This window comes from Chinchilla lanigera, unplaced genomic scaffold, assembly GCF_000276665.1.
Source record: "Chinchilla lanigera isolate Chin_1 unplaced genomic scaffold, ChiLan1.0 scaffold00021, whole genome shotgun sequence".
NCBI classification, from domain to species: Eukaryota; Metazoa; Chordata; class Mammalia; order Rodentia; family Chinchillidae; genus Chinchilla; species Chinchilla lanigera.
This window is the reverse complement of record NW_004955422.1, coordinates 5,375,502-5,396,091: the sequence shown is the minus strand read 5'-3', so window position 1 is coordinate 5,396,091 and position 20,590 is coordinate 5,375,502.

Sequence of the window (20,590 nt, the reverse complement as noted above, 5' to 3'; positions counted from 1 at the left end):
ATATATATATATATATATATATATATATATATATATATATATATCCACAAGCTGTGGGTGTTTAGAAAGGATGAACCCAGGACTCCTGCTGAATCACTTAGCTAAACTCTCAAACTTCCCAAGTTGACCCAATGAACAACATCCCTGAGAGCATGTCCTTTACATCCCAGATTGTAGAACTGCTGAGTTACTTAGTTAAGCTTGTAGACTAGAAGTTGACACAATGTATCAACCACAACACTTGAGGTACGACTTGAGCTGAGAACCTTCTAACTCCAGGGTTTTGTCACACAGTTCCTTGTTTGGCTTCTTGCCAGGATCACTGATACTTTATGGCTAAAATGACCCTTTGTAGATTTGATCACAATTTGTTCAAATTCTGAAGTGTCTCTATATTTGTGTGAGCAAAACTTTTTACTAGTCTTATTTTATTCTTTATAAATGATCACAATAACACATAGTGAAAAGAGGCTGTGAAAAGTAAATGATTTATGTGAAATTCTTTGCATAGTGTCTGGTAATTGTAACCATTGACTATGTGACCTCCGCAATTATTTTAAGAAAGAATTTTATACATCTCCAAATTAAGTTCCTAGAGAGAGAATTTACTTGCTCAAGGTTAAATCGTAGCAGAGTTTGAACTCAAGAATTTTATGTTGCTGGCTCTTCTGTCAGGAAAGTTATAGTTTCCTTTTGATTCATAGAAGGGGCATCACATATCTGTAAATATATCTGAAGCTCTCCTTTTCCTTATCAGGAATTTCAGTTACTCATATTGGTGTGCACGATCTCAAATAACTATAAGGACCTCTGGTACTTGTAGAGGTACCTGAGAACAATCACACACACACAGGTCTGGACTCCTGCTACCAAGAAAGAATCTGTCCATTACACCAGACCCTTATTTTGCATCTGTCACTATTAGATTCTTCTAATCTCTTGTCCCAATTGAATGTTTCTTCCTGTTGAAATTTAATACTAATCACATCCTTCCTGCCTTTATAATTTGGATGCTTTTCCATTTCAGATAAGGTTACTTGCAGTATTACAGAGAAGGCGTGACAGTTTATACTCTTCAAAGTAGTTAGATATCACTAGCACAGGTGGACATGGTAACCAATTTTCGTGTTATATCTGCTTGCCTGAGAAGGAAACAAGTCTCAGAAACCAAGAAATTTGCCTGAGGTTATACACTATTAAATATGATGAAATCTCAAACAAATTATCAAGGCTTTTTAAATTTAGCATGCTCTCCATTTATTTCCAGAGAGTTGTTTTCTTCTTTGAACATTCATTTCACTAGAGTATGAAAAGACAAGAGTTTCTGCCCATGAAAAGAGACCATTGTCAGAAGATATTACTTTACACACTGAAAAGAGAATTTGGTGCAACCATTAATAGAAATAGTCACGAACTTCCTTTTTTCATGTTTCCCCAGTAAAAACATGGTATGTGGAGCCTGGCACAAGACTGTTTAATAGCATGTATATATTGTATAATGTATTCAAATCTTAGTTTAGAGACTCAGGTGTATAAAGAGTATAACATTTTCTACTTTATGAAACAGTGTAATTTTTATGTTCAGCTTAGTTATTCACTATTTCCTATGACTGTGGCTTAGATACCTGTGTACTGTGAAGAAGCAAGTTTTAAGGGCAGGGGGTGGCCCTGGTTTAGTCTTCAATGTCATCTGACCAGGTAGAACCGAGGTGTTCACATGCTGTCTTTAGGTCTCCTTGAACACATCTCACCATTTCTTGTTCTGATAGGCACGGGGTTCAGCACCTCTGAGGGTGTCTGTACCATTCATTACAAGAACAGCATCAAGTTGTTTCACTGCATAGTGTTTGGTGAATTCTGTGTATAGTCTAATATCTAATCTTCCTACATGTTCTCAAACCTTCTCTCTAGTTGTATTCCTTGGCCATAAGAAGTACTTCTCATTCATTTCATTAGTGTTCTCCAAAGAACAAAACTAAAAGCACATACACAAATATACACACACATACACACACACAGAGACCATCTCATATATTGCTTATGATAAGCATACATTCTAAGAAATGGACCATTAGGTGGTCTTGTTATTGTGTGGTCATCCTGGAGCACACTTATGCAAACTTAGATAGTCAATCATTTGACATGGCTTTTGAAGAAATCAAGAAATGTAGTAAACAAGATGCAAGATGCTGCTGCTGCATAATATAACATACTTTGCTTTATAATAAAACTTTTAAAAATATGTAAATAGAAGGAAATTCTAAAATAATGTAAAATATAGTAAATATGTAAGCTAGAAAGAGTCATTTATTGTCCTTCGCGTGTATTATGAACTACACATCAGTGTATGGGTTACCCTTCTGTGTCACTAGTAGAACAATACACTTATTTGTAACAGCATCACCACAAACACATAAGGAAAATGTGTTGTGCAAAAGCATTGGGATGGCTACATCAACATTAGGCAATAAGAAATTTCAGCGGTTTTATAATCTTATGGGTCTATTATATTTTCAGTTCATATCTCACTATAATGTCATTGTGTGGTACATGACAAATATAAGTAAATTTATGATAAACATTTGTTCCTCTCATTTTCTCACCTTCTGAGAATTGGCTCCTTCTCAGTACTCCTTCGCTCTCTCTTCAGGTTCTGGTTCCCACGTTTATGTTGGCTGTGATGTCCAAGACTTCTGCTAGAGAAATTCATTCTGAGAACAGAGGTCTGAGAGTCAGTCGGGGTTAAGCAAAGTTGGGCAGTAGCATTCTCTGTTGAAGTTCACAAGTCCAAAGACCAGGAATATCAAAGTTGAGGAGAGGAGAAAATGAATCTCTCCCCTAAAATAAGAAGCAAAGTCCCTCTCCCACCTCTTTCTGCTCTTTCCAGGTATTCAATGAATTGAAAGATAACCACAGGGATTGGTATGAATTCAAATGCTAATTTCTTTGAGAAATGACCTCACAGACACAAGCAGGAAGGGTATTTCTCTAATTCTCTGGACATCCCTCAGCCCAGAGAGTTGATGGATACAATTAATCACCACAGCATCCCACATTCATACTTGAATATTTAACTGCTTGTGTGGAACTCACACAGTGAGGCTTAGGTTACTTTCGCAGGGACTCATCAATTATGGTTCTTCTCATGGCTCCCGTGTCCACACTCCAATGTTCATTCACCTCTGCAAGGACACATATCTAAGCCAAAGGATCACGTTCCAGTGCAGATAGGATTCTTCATCATATACTTCCCAAAGTATTTGTTTAGAATTATTGCTGCTTTACAACTCAAAGGTTGGAAAGAGACAGGAGGGGGAATGCCTTCTGTAATTTTTTTAAAAAGTTATATTGTATCTAACTAAAAAGTTATAATTTTGTATATGTATTTGCTACAATGTGATGTTTTGATATGTGTTTATATCATACAATGATAATTATGGTAATTAACATCCCAGTGTTTTTTTAATAATTAAGTTCTGAGGCAACTTGAATGCACATCATCAGACAAACATAAAGTAAGCGTGACATATATGAACACAGGAATAATTTTCAGCCTTACCAAAAGCAGATTTCATCCTTCCTGACAACAGCAAAGAACTTGCAGATAACTTATGCCAAATGAAATGAGCCTGGACACAAAGATTTCACTTGAATTTCAGGACACAAATATGTGAATTTATCAAAGTGAGAATAAAATGGTGGTGGCTAAGCTCAGAAGGCTGGAAAGGAGATGTTGGTAAAAGTTTAAGTAAGTAAAGTAAAGTTTAAGTCAGTAAAGTTTTAAGTAAAAGTTTAAGTAAGGAAGAATAAACTTATGATGTATAGCATAAAATGGTTGCCCTAAAAAATAATATAATGTATATTACAAAGGGGAACTGTCTATTGGGTATGTGTACTTAGAAAAACAAATCACTATATGACATAGAGGGGAAAGTTTTAATAGAGCCTCACAGCTAAGAAGAAAAGAAATGCACAGGACTAGGAATTTAAAAGAAACAGGCTTATTGCTTTGTAAAGTTACAATTTTTTAAAAATTTAAAATGTTTAATGTGCTTTCTTTAATTTTCCTTAGTTAAATTATTGTGCTGATGTCAGAGCTATATGTTCTGGAGTTAGACAAATTTGACTTCAAATTTGTACTCAGTGACATTTACTAGCTGAATAACCAAAAGAAATTTACTTACTTACTGAAAGAATTTCTTCAGTAAAAATTTGGTATCTGTCCCTCTACCTGTCTGTCAATCACCTGTCACCTCTGTAGGTCAAGTGTAGGGACAAAAAGATGAAGAAGTTACTTCATAAATCCAAAAAGCCTAAGAATGTGAAGGTTCAGCAGTTGTAGAATTGTTGCTGGATTTAGAATCTGGGGGATCTGGAGTGAAAGCTGGTTTTGTTAAGAAGTAACTGAGTGATCTTGGCCTTAAACTTTCCTCAATTTCTGCTTTGCTGAAAGCACAACACAGAACATTTTTAATAATGGACACAGCGATGCATAGAAATCTTCCAATACCAGTGTGGAGGGAAGTGTTCATTAACTTTAGGAATGATAATTATTTTAAAGTAATTTCACCTTTGAATTTCTTGATGTCTATATGCCTCTATTTTGTCTTTTTCTAAATCAAAAATTCTCATAGATGAGAGAAAGGAAGGCCAAGAACACATCTTCTAAAGCTGTAAGCAGTGAATCCTTAGTAGTTTCCAATCTTACAACCCTCCTAGGAGCTGAATGGTATCCTTTCCAAGTATCCTTGGAAAGCAGCTGTTTCAAGCCCAATATTCCTGGCACTAAGATGTGGAGTAAAATTGCAGAATGAGATGTTCTTGAAGTGACACGACCTGGCCCATGTCCTTCCCCTTGTCAAACTCACCCTTTCTTTTGCAAAAGAAAGTGAGCTCAGAAAAGTAATCCTTGCACTTGGCACTTCTGAGAACGCTTTAGAACAAGGATCTGACTCTGCTCACTGGAATATACAAACCACAAAGAATATTCCATTGCCCCTTACCGAAAGTGCCTTGCTTTGCCTCAACATCAGGCAGGGAGTAAACTTGGCTGAGATTCTGGGACTGTTCTGCTTTTAAAATAAATGAAAACACCATTTTCTGTCAATTTTGATAAAACATTTAGATCCAAAAATCAATCTCCATGTCATTTTCCAAGGTATACCAGATGTTTAGAAAATTAACAAGTCATTTAAAAACAGAAAGCAAGTATATTCTTTCCTTTATAATCTTAAAATATGGGTAAGTGATAATTTTCATTATAAGGTTCATTTGCCTTCCATCACTAATTTCAGTTAATGTTTATTAATACCAACAACATTGACATCACAATTATATTTTAGAAAACTGTTTACAGATATAAATGATGGTAATGAAACCATCTTGCAGATGTGGATAAAAAATATCTTGATGTCTTTATCAACTATTCTCTGGTTACCAAATAGATTTGGAGACAAGTGAGAAGTCATAGAGACCTCACTACAGAAACTTACATTATGTGTCCATCATTCTTCAAACCCTGTTGTCTCAGAATCACCTGTAACCCAGATTTCCAGATCATATACACAGTTTCTGATTCAGCAGATCTGGAGTGAGCTCTAGGATTTGCATTTGTAGCACATTTCCAACTGAAGCTAAGGCTGCTGTTGTAACATTGAAAATATCCTAAACTCCCTTTTAAATTTATCAAGGCAATTTGAGCAAGGAAAAAAAAAGGGGTTGTTTTAGCTTATGTTGCCGTAACAAAATTCTTTAGACTGGGTAATGTATAAAGGACCAAGATGGTTTCTTACAGTTCTGGAGGTCAGGGACTCCAAAATCAAAGTATGGCAGAGACTGTCTAGTGAGGAGTCCTCCTTGCTTCCATAGTGGCAGCTTCCTTCTGTATCTTCACATAGCAGAAGAGGACAGGAAGGCAGCAGTGTGTGTCCTCAAATGTCACAAGAGGTGGCAGGGCCAGACACATATCTGAAGACGCTGTTAGAAGAACATTACTCTTCTCCATTGAGCAGAATCTTCTTGGCCTAATCAATTCCTAAGTGCCTCACTCCTTAATACTCCATGGTTTAATTCCCAACATGAATTTTGAAAGGACACATACATGCATATCTACTCTCTAGGTGCTTGTTACAAATCTTTACATGGCTTAGTTCATTCTTCAATCTTCAGGGGACTGGGGATGTGATCAAGGACAAGCAGGGTCCTGAGTTTCTAGTCATAAGCATAAGGAGCAAGGACATGGAGTTCAGATATGGATAACTTTGATAATCCCTTAGAATGACAGATTCCTTTTGATCTATCTTTATTCCTTCTACTGCAGAAGATTTTTATTTGGAGCTGGTGTCAAATGATCCTCTTCAGAAAGTTGAGAGTGGGAAATATGAAATAAGATATATTTTCAGTCAATATCTGACTAATAAGAATTTTTTTAAAAATCCATAATTTGAGAGGTACAGCAATCTTATTTTCCACTGGGGACACTCAGTATGGAGGTTACGACTACACTAGGCTATGGTGGCTTTTTCTGAAGACCTGAAAGTGGACACATACTAAAAAAGTCCAGGAACAAAGGCATGTGTCTCTTTACCAATCTATCAAAACTCGGGTGGAATGGTCATGAAGGCGCTTTGATAGTCTCATTTCCTTCTAAATGGAGGATGGTTTCAAAAGATGGCTGGGACAACTGCAAAAGAGGACAAAGAGGAATCCCTGGACAGGTTCAGATGAAATTTGAGGCTTTCTTGTCTTTGGAGAGGGGAAAAAACATATGAGTTTATCAATTAATAAAGTAATTTAACATCTGAGTGTCTGTTCTCTAGCACACATACCACATTTGAAAAGAGTGAGTTGTTGGTTTGAGTTCACTGTAACCTTGGAAAAGGAAAAAAGTTCTATTTCTTGCTGCCATGAAATCTCATCAGAATGTGCTTCAAACTTTTTCTTTTCTTTTCTTTTTCTTTCTTTCTTTCTTTTTTTTTTTTTTTGAGAAAGGGTTTCACTGTGTAGTTTGGGCTGGCCTGGAACTCACTTTGTAGCCCAGGCTAGCTTTGAAATCACAGAGACCCTGCTGCCTCAGCCTCCCCAGTGCTGGGATTACAGGCATGCACCACAACACCCAGTTTCAACTCTTTTATTTTGTTACTACAAGTGCTAACCAAAATATTTATTTTTACTCCATTATTCTTCATTATCTATTATACACATACAAATATGTATTACTAAAATGTTTTGTGAAATAAATGAAACATTTTATGAAACATTGCAGTATGAATAATATACTATAGTATTTTTTATTCTATTTCATTTTTAGAAGTAGTGATAATAGTCACCAAATTGATTTTATAACATTCTGGATGGGCTATAACCTATACTCTAAAAACTTAAGACATTGAAAAACCACTTTAGAAACAAGGTACTGAAAAGACTTATAAGACATGCACAGTTTCATAATTCAGTTTGCTTTGTGCATACCCATAGAGGTCACTCTCAACATAATGTATTGAATGAACTAAATATTAAGATTCATGGAGTAATGTATTCAATAAATGTGTGTTTAGACCATGCCCCATTCCATTCAGAGTGGAAGAAATTGAAATAAAATTCCATATATATAAGTCCCATTAACTTGGAACTCATTTCTAGGAAGAACGTTAAGAAGTAATCCTATAGTACAGTGGGTAAGTCATGTAAATAATATGAAGACAAATCAAGCCCAGACAACCATGGGGAATGGCTGGAAGAGGCATTTGATTTTGATAAGGTGGTCAAACACCGTCTCTCTGTGAAGGTTACTTTTGAGAAAAGACCTGAATATATTGATAAAAAGAGGGATATAAAGGTCTTCCTGGTAGAAATGGCCTCAATCCAAACTCACTGAAGTAACACTGATTTTGATGTGTTTGATGAATAAGAAGAAAGCTAATGCTCTAAAGGGATGGGAGATAAAATTGGACACATACACAGGAGGCAGGAGATGCAGTGATTTTTGACAGAGTAGTTTTGTTTAATTTACATATTAAATAAATATAGATGTTTAATATAACACATATTACAGTATTTTAAATATTTTAAAGATGCATAGGCTACATGCTATTGAATTTATGTCCATCTATATGTATGTACATGTAGACATACATCCTATGTTTTTAAGAATAGTATAGAAAGTTATCACACAGTTTTGAGAAGAGCAACAGGAACTATTACAACTGCAATGCTGACTGCAATGCTAAGACAGGAAAGGTGGAACACTTTTTCAGAAGCCTTTGTCCTAATATTGGTGATAGATAAGGTACTTTCATTATAGTTATGAAAATGACCCCAGTTATATTTTGAAGACAAAGCTGAGAAGACTTTCAAATAGCTGGGATAAGGGTATATGAAGAAAATAAGGAAAATTTTTAAAAGACAGCAAGTTGCTTGGTCCAAGTAGCTGAGTGTATGTTAGTTTCCATAGCTAAGAGGAAGAATTGTATGGGTAGAAAAAACCTTGGAGTGTAAAATCAAGACCCCTGTTTTGGATATGACTTACTTGAGAGATCCACTGTAATCACTAGGGGCTAGTGCGTGACTAGAGGTATTTCTATCCATGAAGCTTGAAAGAATGCATGCAGATAGAGTAGGTTCAACATATAGATTATATTGAAAGACATGTAATTAATTCAGATTACCTCCAGGATTAATGAAAACAAAAGAGAGATGAATTCCAAGACTGTATCCTCGAAGGTCAAACATGCAATATTCAGAAGAAGGAAGAAAAGCTAGCTAAGGGTATTGAGAAGGAGAGGTACACAGAGTAGAAAGAAAACTGGAAGAGTTATGTGTTTCAAAAGCCAACTGAGTTAGAAGGCTACTCTGCAAAATGCTGTCAGGGCAAGGAGAAGTCAGAGCTGACATTTGAGCATAGCAGGAAGGTGGTCTCCTGCAGAGAGTATCCTTTCAATGGAGGTGGAGGAAGAAAGTTTGAGGAGGGTGGGTTTAAGGGAAGCAGGCAAGGCAGAGAGAAGAAAGTAGTGTAGGTCACATTTCTGCAGAGTTGTGAGACCAAAGGGAGCAGAAACATGGTCAGATACTTATAGATGCTTCATGGAAACACAGCTCTAGGCAATTCACTGTTTAATTTTGATGCAGTTATTATGGCAGATCTACAATGGAATAGGAAAACCCAGTAGAAAATGGTAAATCAATGACACAGAGAAAGGAATAATTTTGGAACCATGTTCTTGCATATATCATAACGTAAGAAGCAGTGTACAACTCCAAGGACTGTCCTTAAATAGGAATGAAAAGTTTATTAATTGTACTGGAGAGGAGGATGAATGCTTTGGCACACACACAGAGTTATCGATAGACTTGGTGGTGGGTAGATTAGAGAGTTCGCTTATTACTCTTATTTTCTCAGTGAAATAAGGGGCAAGATTAGTAGTCAATAGTGCAAAGACAATGACAAAGTGAACTGACTTATAGAATTTCCAGGAAGTACTGAGTTCCCAATTGTAATTTGTGGTCATAAAGTCAAAGATTAGATAACATGGTTATGTGGTTTTCTCTGATTATTTTTGCTAATAGGAAAAAATAGGTAGAGTGGTAAATTTTCACATATCAATAAGGCAAGATGAGGGCAGAAGGACGAAAGAGTTGTCAGGTAAGAGTTGTTTAAGGAAGTGGTTTTCCTGATAGACTATAAAATGTTAACTCAATAATGACAGAAGTTACTTAATGGTAAGTAAATAAGTAAACTAAATAGTAAGTTCAAAAAGAGCAGTAAAGGGGACTGAAAACTTGCCAGAGTGTGGAGGCCGGAGGGAACTACTGTGTTTATCACAAATTTTTGTGTTTGAAATGAAAACTTCAGAGCTGTAGTGCCTATGAGTAAGAAGATCTAGTCTGTACTCATTGAAATAATTAGATTAGGTTGTGGAGAGGAAAATCAAATTTAAATACAAGCAATTGAAGAACTAGGACACAAAATTTGAGGCTAACCTAGTCTACCTACCAAGATTCTGTCTCAAAAACAAAAACAAATGAAACAAAACAAAACAGAAAACACAGTGACATGTTACTAAAACTGCAATAACCAAAGGACAGTTCTGAAGTCTAGCCTAAGTGTTGTGGTAAATGTTTAAACCTAACATTCTGGAAAACTGAAGCAGGAGGATCACAGGTTAGGGCTCAGCTTTTAGTACCTTAGTGAGATCTTGTTTTGAAATCAGAAAATAAAAATATTAAGATGTGTTATGTACATGTACCAACTGCCTGTGATGAATATACTCATTCTATACTGCAAACATGTTTAAAAAAATAAAAAGATGAAATTGAAAAAAAAAAGGGAGTAGCACGTCCAGAATGTCCTGGGTACACCCATCAGTACTAAAGATAATGAAATAAAAATGGAAAAGTCTGTAGATGACTGCACATCTAAAGGTATAATGTGATGCATGGACTCATATTTTCCCATTTAAGTAGAGAAGCATCTTCAGTATACAAATATGAAACAAACACACCTGTTCCAAACCTCAACCTCATAGTAAAAAGGATTTAACTGTCATGATCTCCCTGACCACATGAATATTCTCTCAGTATTAGTGATAAGATCAATACTGGTTTCAATACTTTCATGTAAACCCCTCGGTTTCCTGAATGCTAACTAAGATTCTCTGAACTCTCGACTAAGGCAAAATGTATTCATGTCTCCTTGAATCTATGATTCCATTTAGGGATGAAACACATGTACTTACCCACCAGCAGGTGGAGGGTACCCAGGAAGAGCTCTATTGCAATGTGTTCCCCATCCATTCTCCAGCCGGACTAGGGCCTCGCAAGTGGGAGGAGCTTAGAAGTACGTTTGAAAAAATAAGAAAGGGAATGTACCTAAAATCAGGAAGGAAAGAGGCAAGGTTGTGGATTGGGCACTGCGGTGTCTCTGTTGTGCCTTTTCTTTTTGGTCACAGCTGTAGAAGCCCATGTGCTGGCTGTGAGGGAAAAGTGGATTGAGATTAGGGAAGAAAACTATCAGGCAATCAAAAAGCCTCCAAACCTAGCCCAGTATGAAAGTACCTGGGTTAGCAAGCCCACAGCTCACAGTGGCTGTGCTGATCTTGTACTAGTTCCCTGGGGAAGCAGGCCATGCAGGGAATTGTGTTTCTGACCCGCACTGACAATCAAGTTTTTATTCAACCACTGCCTCTCTCAAAGTTACACCTGTTAGGAAAAAAAAAAGTTATTTCCAGCTCTTGGAGAAATCTTGCCTTCCTGGTGTAAACTGCTGCCTTCTGGAAGGAACCACCACCCCGTTCCATTCAGCACAGCCCTCTTGGCAAAACAGTCGTGGGCAGTTTCCTCTCTAGAGCATCCCACAGCCATGGCTTCGCACACAATGACGCTCGACATGTGCACAGTCCCCGTCGTGTTGGAGGCGGTCTGAGAATATTAGCTCATTTGTCCGAGCAAGGCTCTGTAGTGAAAACATTCTTGCCCACATTTTAGGAGTAAATCACTGAAATGAAGCCATATCACCCAATCTACTCACAAGGCTGCCCCGGGAAAGTGGCAGCATCCATGGCTTGTAAGTCAGTGTGCCCCGTGGTTATATTAACCATCACTAGAAAGTAGCAGTGCTACCCAGAGAAGGCCACTGCTCAGCATTCCTTTGACATTTTGGTGAAAATGTCTGTGTTTAAAGAAGCAGCGCATGCGTTACTACGGATAAAGAGGACTAATTGGTTACTAACTAGTGAATATCTCCATAAGCATGGATATGTAATGGTAAGGTTCATTAATCTGTGCTGAATAGTTTTTCAAGTTTACTCTTTTATTTAAAATTTCTGTTAGTTCACAGTACATAATGATCACACTCACCATGAGGAGTTGGTACATATACATCGTACATCTTAATTCTCTCTTTATCCCCTTCTCCCTTCACTCCTCCTTCTCTCTGTCTCTTGGTTACCTTCCCTTTTGAAAATAATGTACTTCCCTTTTTTCTATTATCTTTTATTTAGCTCTTTAATTTATTTATATTTTTGCTTTCTCATATGAGAAATAATGCAATATTGACCCTCATGTGCCTGCTTTATCTCATTTTGTTTTTATCATCTCAAGGTATAGCCATTTTCCTATAAATACCTCATGTTTATCCTTTTCAGGGCAGAGCAGTACTCTGTTGTATATAAATACTGCATTTTCTTTGTCCATTCATCTGTTGTTGGACGTATCAGTCACTTTCAGGATTTAGCTATTATGAGTTGTGCTGTGTAAACATGGGTATGCATGGATCGCTATAATGTGATGTCTTTAATTCTTTCAGGAAGATACCTAGAAGGAGAATAGCTGGGTCAAGTGGAATTTCTTGATTTAGTTTTTTGAGGAGTCTCTATACTGATTTCCTTAGTATTTAAACAGCAAAAGTAAAACAACTCTTACGGCCATGGTTTTGGTGTTCTCCTACTTAGATTGAATCTTTTGCATGCTTACACTTTCATTTTTTTTTTTTACTTATGTCTTTATTCCAAAGTGAAGCATTGATTATACAACTACTCTCAGTAAGATACTGATGATGGATTGGCATGTGTGATAAGAACATTCTTTGTCTTTAAAAGGTATGTTCTGTCTAATGGGGAAGTCAGGGAACTAGGGGAACATTTTCTGTGTGACCTGTGATCCTATGGCAGAACAACAGGACACCATGGGCATAATTAAGGCAGGTAAAAAACTAAAAGGAATGCCAGGAAATTAATATTTAAGTCATAACGTATGCATGCATGGGAATTATGAAGGTTTTATAATGGCAAAAAAAATCTACCTACTGTCATGTGTACAATCATTTAATTAGTAAGGTATCTTCAAATTTATTATTAAATTAGAAGTGTCTTAACACTTTAGAGAGAAAAGATGAACCTTGGATTATTGTCACTATATAAGACTCAAGGGAAAAGAAGCTCAAAAGAATTTAAGGAAGAAAAATTTGGTTGTTAAAAAAGTCAGAATTTAAATTTGTGGTCAGGATTTAAATCTTTTTCCTCTGATAATTTAGCATAGGCATATAAAAATCAGTTTTTCATTGGTAGGTCTGATTTATTTCTATAATTCTCTGTCTGGATTTGTCAATGTTGCATTTTATGGTCTATTTTCCCCAGATGCCTGATTTTGCCTTCTACCCAAAATTAAACAGACCTTTTCATTTTTATTCAGAGAACGTGCTGCCAACAGAAGTATAGAACTTTGCTTCATAAACAAGTAGCACTCTAATCCACCGGAGGTGAAAGCCTTTAAGAAGATCGTAGAGTGTCTTCATCAATACAGCCAGGTGACCTGTTTTCTCAGGTTTAAATTCGTGGTCCTCGGTGGTAGGGATTTAGTTCAGCGGCAAAGCGCCTATGTGGCAAGCGGAAGGTCGTGAGTTCGATTCCTGGTACCGGAAGAAAAACAAACAAAAAAATAAATTCGTGGTGCAACAGCAGAAGATGTTAGGAGTGGAGAAGTTCTTATTTAAAGTACGAATGTCTGTGACAGAAGCAGTAGCATGCAAAGAACTGGCCAGGGAAATTGGTTTCTGAATAATTGTTTTTATTGTATTTCCCTTCAGCAGTGCTAATGAATTTCTCTCTGATAGAAACACAGAGGCGAAGTCTCTCCAGAGCATCTCAGCTTCCCTGCACCTCTCCTTGCAATGAAGCAGACTGAAGCTGCACAACACACAGCTAACCAGAGTTCCTGCATGAGTCTCATTCTGTTTCCCTGCCCCACACTGTCCTGTCAGAAGCGCGTTCCCAGCTGATGACTCCGAAACGGATGTTGGCATTTGCAATAACCCCTGTAGATCAAAGCTTCATGGTTGCAGAGCTACTGACTGGTGTATTTATGACTGCATACCTACAGAGAGCATACTTTACCCATGGATTCAGTGGCATGTAATAAAGAATCTTCAGCTTTTGCAGGACTTATGCTCCACCAAAATACAATGAAGCCATATTAGAGAAAGCAGGTGCTGTATCCTATTTTAGAGGTTAGACTGACCTTTATCCAGGAGTAAATGCAAAGTTCTTTAGGGCCCCTAAGGAATAATGCCAGGTGAAAGCATAGTAAGTAAGCCTGAGTTAGACAAATGATCATAAAACAATTCTCTCCTCCTCAGAAGGTATCATTTAGTCTGAGATGGAGAAGCTGGTAGATATTACCAATCTAGTTAGAAGGAGAAAGAGAAGTCCAGTTGGATGTGATTCCAAGTTGAGTGTGGTGTGTTTTTACAGCTCACAATAGTTCATTGCTGGTGGAGATCTGAAAAATGCTTCGGTCTGGAGACTAAAGAAAAGACCAGCCTCAACAGGGTTCCAGGGTTTCATTTAGGTTTTAGCTAAGAATGGCAGAAATATGCTCTAGTATTTCAAAGACTGAGGGTAAATATGGGGAGAAGTGAATACTATTGTGATTTAAAATAAAAACAATGAAGAGGTTGTTTTTTGGTGGATTTGGCATTAAATGAAACAGAAAAGCTTTGTAGTTTACCAAGAAAGAGGCTATTGGAAAAAAGAAAAAACAAGGAAAGGATTGCAGAAATATGTCATTAAGAAGTGGTGGGAAGGTAAGGATATTAAAGATTTTCAAAGTTTTAAGTAAAAATGGAATTAGGGACATGTTGCTATGTTTTGGGAAAGGGTTATGCATAATTACAAGTGAGGGATGCCCTTCTGGTGTCTGGAATTTTCAAAACTGTATGAAGTGGAAGTATTCACTGGGAAAGTCTGTATACGTACAATTAAGAATATCAAGTTTGGATTGAGTAGCACTTTGTAATTTCTTCTTCTTTCCTTCTTCTTTTGAGACAGGGGTTCTCTTTGTACTTCAGGCTGGCCTTAAACTCACTATCTAGTGCTGGTTGGCCTTGAACTTGGGGTGATCCTCCCGCCTCAGTTTCCTGATTTGTGGAATTACAGGCGTGCATCACTGCACCGGGCATTAACTCTTTTTTTTGCAGATGGAGGATGAGTTTGTTCTTCAAGTTCTAAGCAGCATTGTTGAGAAGACAGTAGAGTTTTCAAATTACACCAGGGACATAGATCAGATTTAAAGTTGTATATCTGAGGATCATTTGCATATAGTTCTATTAACTAAAATATAAATATCAGCATAATAATAGTTTTGCCTACTTCTGGAGCCTCCGAGGGAGAATTTGTTGCATATCACCTCCTCAGTTTCTGGTAATTACTAGAAACTGTAGACATTCTTTAGCTATGGAAACATTAGTCTATGTGCAGGTTTCTTTTTTCCCCTTTGTGTCCCCATCTCTTCTTAGAGGAACATGAGTTATTGCTTTAAAGTTAACCCTACATCCAGGATGATCTCATCTTGAGATGCTTAACTTAATTACATCAGCAACAACCTTATTTTCAAACAGTTCACATTTGGAGGTGCTCAGGGGCAGAAACTGGATATATGCTTTAGGGAAAAATATATTCCTTTCTTTTATCCTATTGCTAAATAAGGACTCCACTCCTCTATAAATCCAAAGGTCACAGATTTAAAGTGGAGATTATGTTAGTTACTTTCTTTTTTCTGGGACAAAAACACCCAATATCTACAAGTTAAAGGAGGAGAGGTTTATTTTGGATAACAGTTTGTAGAAGTTTCAGTCCATAGTCAGCTGGTTCTGAGGAAGGATAGTGGGGCAGAGGGAACTGGAGGAGGAGAAACAGTCCATGGCAGGGCAGGCAGGATGCAGTAAGGCACAGAGGGAGGAGGAGATTCAACTCTCCAGGCCCACAGTGATCCATCTTTTCCTATCAGGCTTCATATCCTAACATCACACCCAGCTATAAACCCATCAGGAGAATAATTCAGTGTCACACACTCATGATCCAGTCACCTCTCCAAAATGCCACTTCAAAGTGCATGAAATTTGGGGTAGAACATCTAGACATTAAACCATAGGACAAACTCTGTACAAATTGTGAGAGATGATGATACTAAATTAAGATATTCCACAGATATCTAAGTATCTGCTTCTTATCCAATAGTTATGCAGCATAAAACAAACGAGATCTAAAGCATGTGCCACAGCTTTATGCAGTGTTGGAAACCCTAAAATATGAACAACCCATTCTTCCTCAGTTCTAGGGAGATTTTTCAAGTTTTTCTTGATTTGTTAAATTTAGGAAGTTAAGACTAGCCTTTTGTCTATTCACTCCCTCCCTCTATTTTTTTCTTTCTTATTCTTCCTCTCATTAATGTATATTGATCTAATAGTTTTAATAGTTTTTTAGTAGTTAGTTGCATAGTGTTTACTTTTCAATTTCTGATATGCAATATAACTGTGTTCTTCATTCATGCATTTCAATTTATTTTTGCTTCCCTAAAAATATTGAAATAAATGCCTTTAAACAGAAATCATTATAAAGCAGAATTCTTATATCTATAGACCAGATTTTCTAAGTGAAGGCTGTTAGAATTATTATTTGAGCAAGGCAACATTTTCTCACAAATACTACTTATATTTTAAGTGCCCAGTATTGTCACAAGTATGGTACTTGCTCTTACTGTGACACTGTTATTTCTTAAACTCCTAAGAATTTCATTTTCATAGTTGATTCTCCCTCTAAAACTATTTTCAAAGACAATTGGATGATTGGAGTGTTTCTGCAAAAGTTTCAAACTTCTTTGCATAGTGCTGGGCAAAGACCATTAGCTCTCTTCATTTTGATGTTCTGGTTCAGGTTGTTGTCAGTATTACATTTTGAACAAAAAAATGAGTGCTTTTGGTTTTTGGAAAATTAGCAATTTTTTCAGGATAATTCATTTGAAAACAGGAGATTAGTGCACCACTTACCAATTTTATACAAAATTTCCTCATCCTCCTGCCTCAGAAATTTCCAAGACTTATGGGATTCTCAGACTTATCTAGATCTTTATTTCCATCTGATCCCTGATGCTGCTCTCCGTCTTGACTACTTTGTCTTTGTCCCACAGTATTTATGATAGTTAGTGTTTTGAACACCGTATTTTATCCTCTCAAAATAGTCACCTGAGGCACACAGTCTCAGAATTCTGATTTTAAATATGTAGAAATTAACATGGTTAACTTATTTGCACAGTGTCAGAGCTAGTACATGTGATTTCTAAGATTCACTAATTCCAGTAGGTAACTGAGCTAGGCATTATTAAATGAAATTTAAGAAAATATTACATTATTTTCTGTAGAAAAAGCAACAGAGGGTTTTGACTTTATACAAACAATTCATGGTCGTTTGGTGAACTGCTGCTGAGATGGATTTTTTGAGAGATGGTTTATTATGTGCCTGTATCTCACAGTTTGATCAATATATAGTCATTGACTGTAGTGCTACCATATATAGAGCTTTATATTAGTCTGGATAGTCAGCCACTTTTGGGAGGCAATCTACAGCTGTACAGGTTCAAGAGGAATCATAAAAGGACTAGCAGTGGCCATATGTACTCTATTCTAGAACGAAATTCAATAAGCATTTTCTGTTTTTACTGATTGTCCTTGAGCTATCTAGAGTGTCTTATTTTTGTGATAATTGAGAAAAGCAGTTCTATATTCAGAGTAAAGAGTTATTTTTGGTTGCTGGAAGCCAGAACTCCTCTGAAATCTATTCTAATCCTTGGTTTTAAAACTCAATGTTTTTCTTGATATTTAAGCTTTAGCTAGATCATCCAAATCTTGGTCTTTCAGGGCTCTACTATTCATGGCCAACTATTTTTAGTTGCTGCCAACAACCGAGTGTTAGGAGGGCATCTTGAGAAAAATGTGAATCTGAGCTGATGAATCCCCAAAAGTATTTCATCTGATTCTAACTCCTAGGCATACTATTTGAGAAATTTCTGACTATTATTTGGGAACCATGACTGTCCCCAGAGTTGGCAGGGGCTTGAAACACAGAAGATCCACATATATACTCATTTTCAGAGGGTCTTAATGTCAGCAATCGCTGTGTTTTCAAACATGCTGACCCTTCGATAGTTAGATAACAATACTTCACTCACACTGTAGCAGCTGAAATGAGAATGATACTTTTAATCCACACATTTGAGATTTGAAAGAGCAAACATTAAAATATTATCTCCAAATCTTCAGCACTGCTAGTAATGAATTAATGAATATTAGTTCCTACAACCATGACATAAATGGGTCTCAGAGGAATAGGCAACATTCAGAGGCAAGGACATGAATGGGTACCAAAAAAATGCTACACACCTACATAACTGCAAATGAAATGATAGAGAGACCTGAGTATCTTTTGATTTAACCTTCTTTCTTAATCAGATTTTCATCACTATAGGAAAATACACGAGGTAGTCCACTAGCAATGGGAAATGATTTAGTTTGGTTTACAATTTTCTTTCTTTTTTTTTTTTTTGGTTTTTTTCCGGTACCGGGAACCGAACTCACAACCTTGCGCTTGCCAGGCAGGCGCTTTGCTGCTGAGCTAAATCCCCAGCCCCTTGGTTTACAATTTTCAATCTTCCAGTCCACAAACAGTGAGCGCCATCACTCTGTGTCTATAGTGAAGCAATCCATTATGTAGGGAGCATAAGGCAGAATGAACACACTCACTTCATGTGCAGGAAGTAAAGAGACTAAGGAGTGAGTCTGGGTCACAAAATTACCTGTATCTCATGCTCTGAGTCATGTAAAGGCCTCCTCATATGTCAGTGGATCTACTGTACCCCAGTAGCACATGGGCAAATGGGAACATTCAAGATCTAACTGAAGCTTAGTTACTTTCTTGTTGTTAAGACAAAATACCCAACACCCACAAATTAAAGGTGGAAAGGTTCATTTTAGCTTATAATTTCTAGAGGTTTCAGTCCATAGCTGGCTAGATCAAAGACAGGGTGGCATGACAGAGGGGCATCACAGAAAAGAAACAGTCCATGGCAGAGCAGGCAGGAAGTAGGCAGTAGAAAGTATCTTTCTTTCTTTCTTTCTTTCTTTCTTTCTTTCTTTCTTTCTTTCTTTCATTCATTCATTCTTTTCTTTCTTTCTCACTCCCTTCTTCCCTCCCTCTTTTCTCTTTTTCTTTCTTTCTTTCTTTCTTTCTTTCTTTCTTTCTTTCTTTCTTTCTTCTTTCTTTCTTTATTTCATTCTTTCTTTTCTTTCTCTCTTCTTTCTCTCTCAGTCTCTTCCTTCTTTCCTCCCTCTTTTTTCTTTCCTTTCCTTTCCTTTCTTTCTTTCTCACTTTCTTTCTTTCTCTCTTTCTTTCCTTCTTTCTTTCTTTCTTATTCCATTTAGGCTATAAACCTATTGGGTTGGTGTTACGTATACTCTGGTGGGCCTTCACATTATCCACATCCAGTATCATGTTAAATCATTCAGTGGACTAATCTAATTATCACACTTATAATCTAGTATCAACCCCCATGTTCCAGCCACTCCCCAAAACCTCAGCACTGATCACAGGAAGCTTTTTTGAGGAAATCTAGATAAAAGCTACAACAGTGGCATCAAAATAAATTTACCTTTCTGGGACTATTTCCATACAGAACAGCAAAAGGTATTTGTACCTTACTTATTATCAGTGTTCTGTAAATTTTCTTGGGTCAAAAGTATGCATATATATATATGTGTGTGTGTGAGAGTGTGTGTATAATATATATATATTATATATAATATATAATATATATTCAAAATATTTGCCCTTATTTAAGTGTGTATTATATTTTAGTCTGTTGTAGAATTTTAAGAAGTAATATTTCATTTGATGATCAAAAAAACTCTGAGTGGTAAATTTACTCATCCTAAACATATTAAAGAATGAAAGGTTAAGTGCATTTCCTAACTTCTCAAGGTTTGTAAATGTTTGAGACAGAATTTCAGAGATTCTCATACTTTCAACCTCAGCATTCACTCAGGAAAATTATATTTAATTCACAAGGATAATTATACTTAATTTTCTAGAGATCAGTAGTGTATAGGTCATTCTAAAACTGGATTTTATTGTCAGATTTTCATCTCATAAAACCCAAGTAGATATGACTAAGAAAGATTTTTAGGGAAAATGGATTGTCTCAAATTTGAATTCCTTGTCTTTGTGGCTTAGTATTTTTAGCTATCTGAACTGAAGAATGTCAAAGAGAAATTAAAAACCCTAGACTTGGTCTAATGAAAATTAATCCTGTGAGAAAATTGCAGTAAACAGTTACTGTTTAATATCAAAACAAGAACAAAGAGATTTTCTGGTGGTTCTTTGAAGGAAAATTCTTACATATAAGATCTAAAGAAAGCTATAAAATGTGGGAAAAAATCTTAATTCTTTTTTGAGACAAGGCCTTGCTCTGTAATCCATCCTATTCTATGTATCCCAGGCTGACCTTGAACTCATAGCAATCCTCCTGCCTCAGCCTCCCAAGTACTAGGACTACAGGTGTATGTCACCACGCCCAGCCAAAATTTTAATTTTGAAAAGAGCCAATATATCCTAAAGTCTGTTAACCTTAGGATTATAAATCTTAGATATCATAAATCTCTATGTCATTGAAACTTTCTGAGGAATTTCTTTGGCCTAACCATATAAAATGTTATCATTTTGTAAGTATTCATCAACTGTATAAATTGCAACAATTTACATTTATTAAAGAT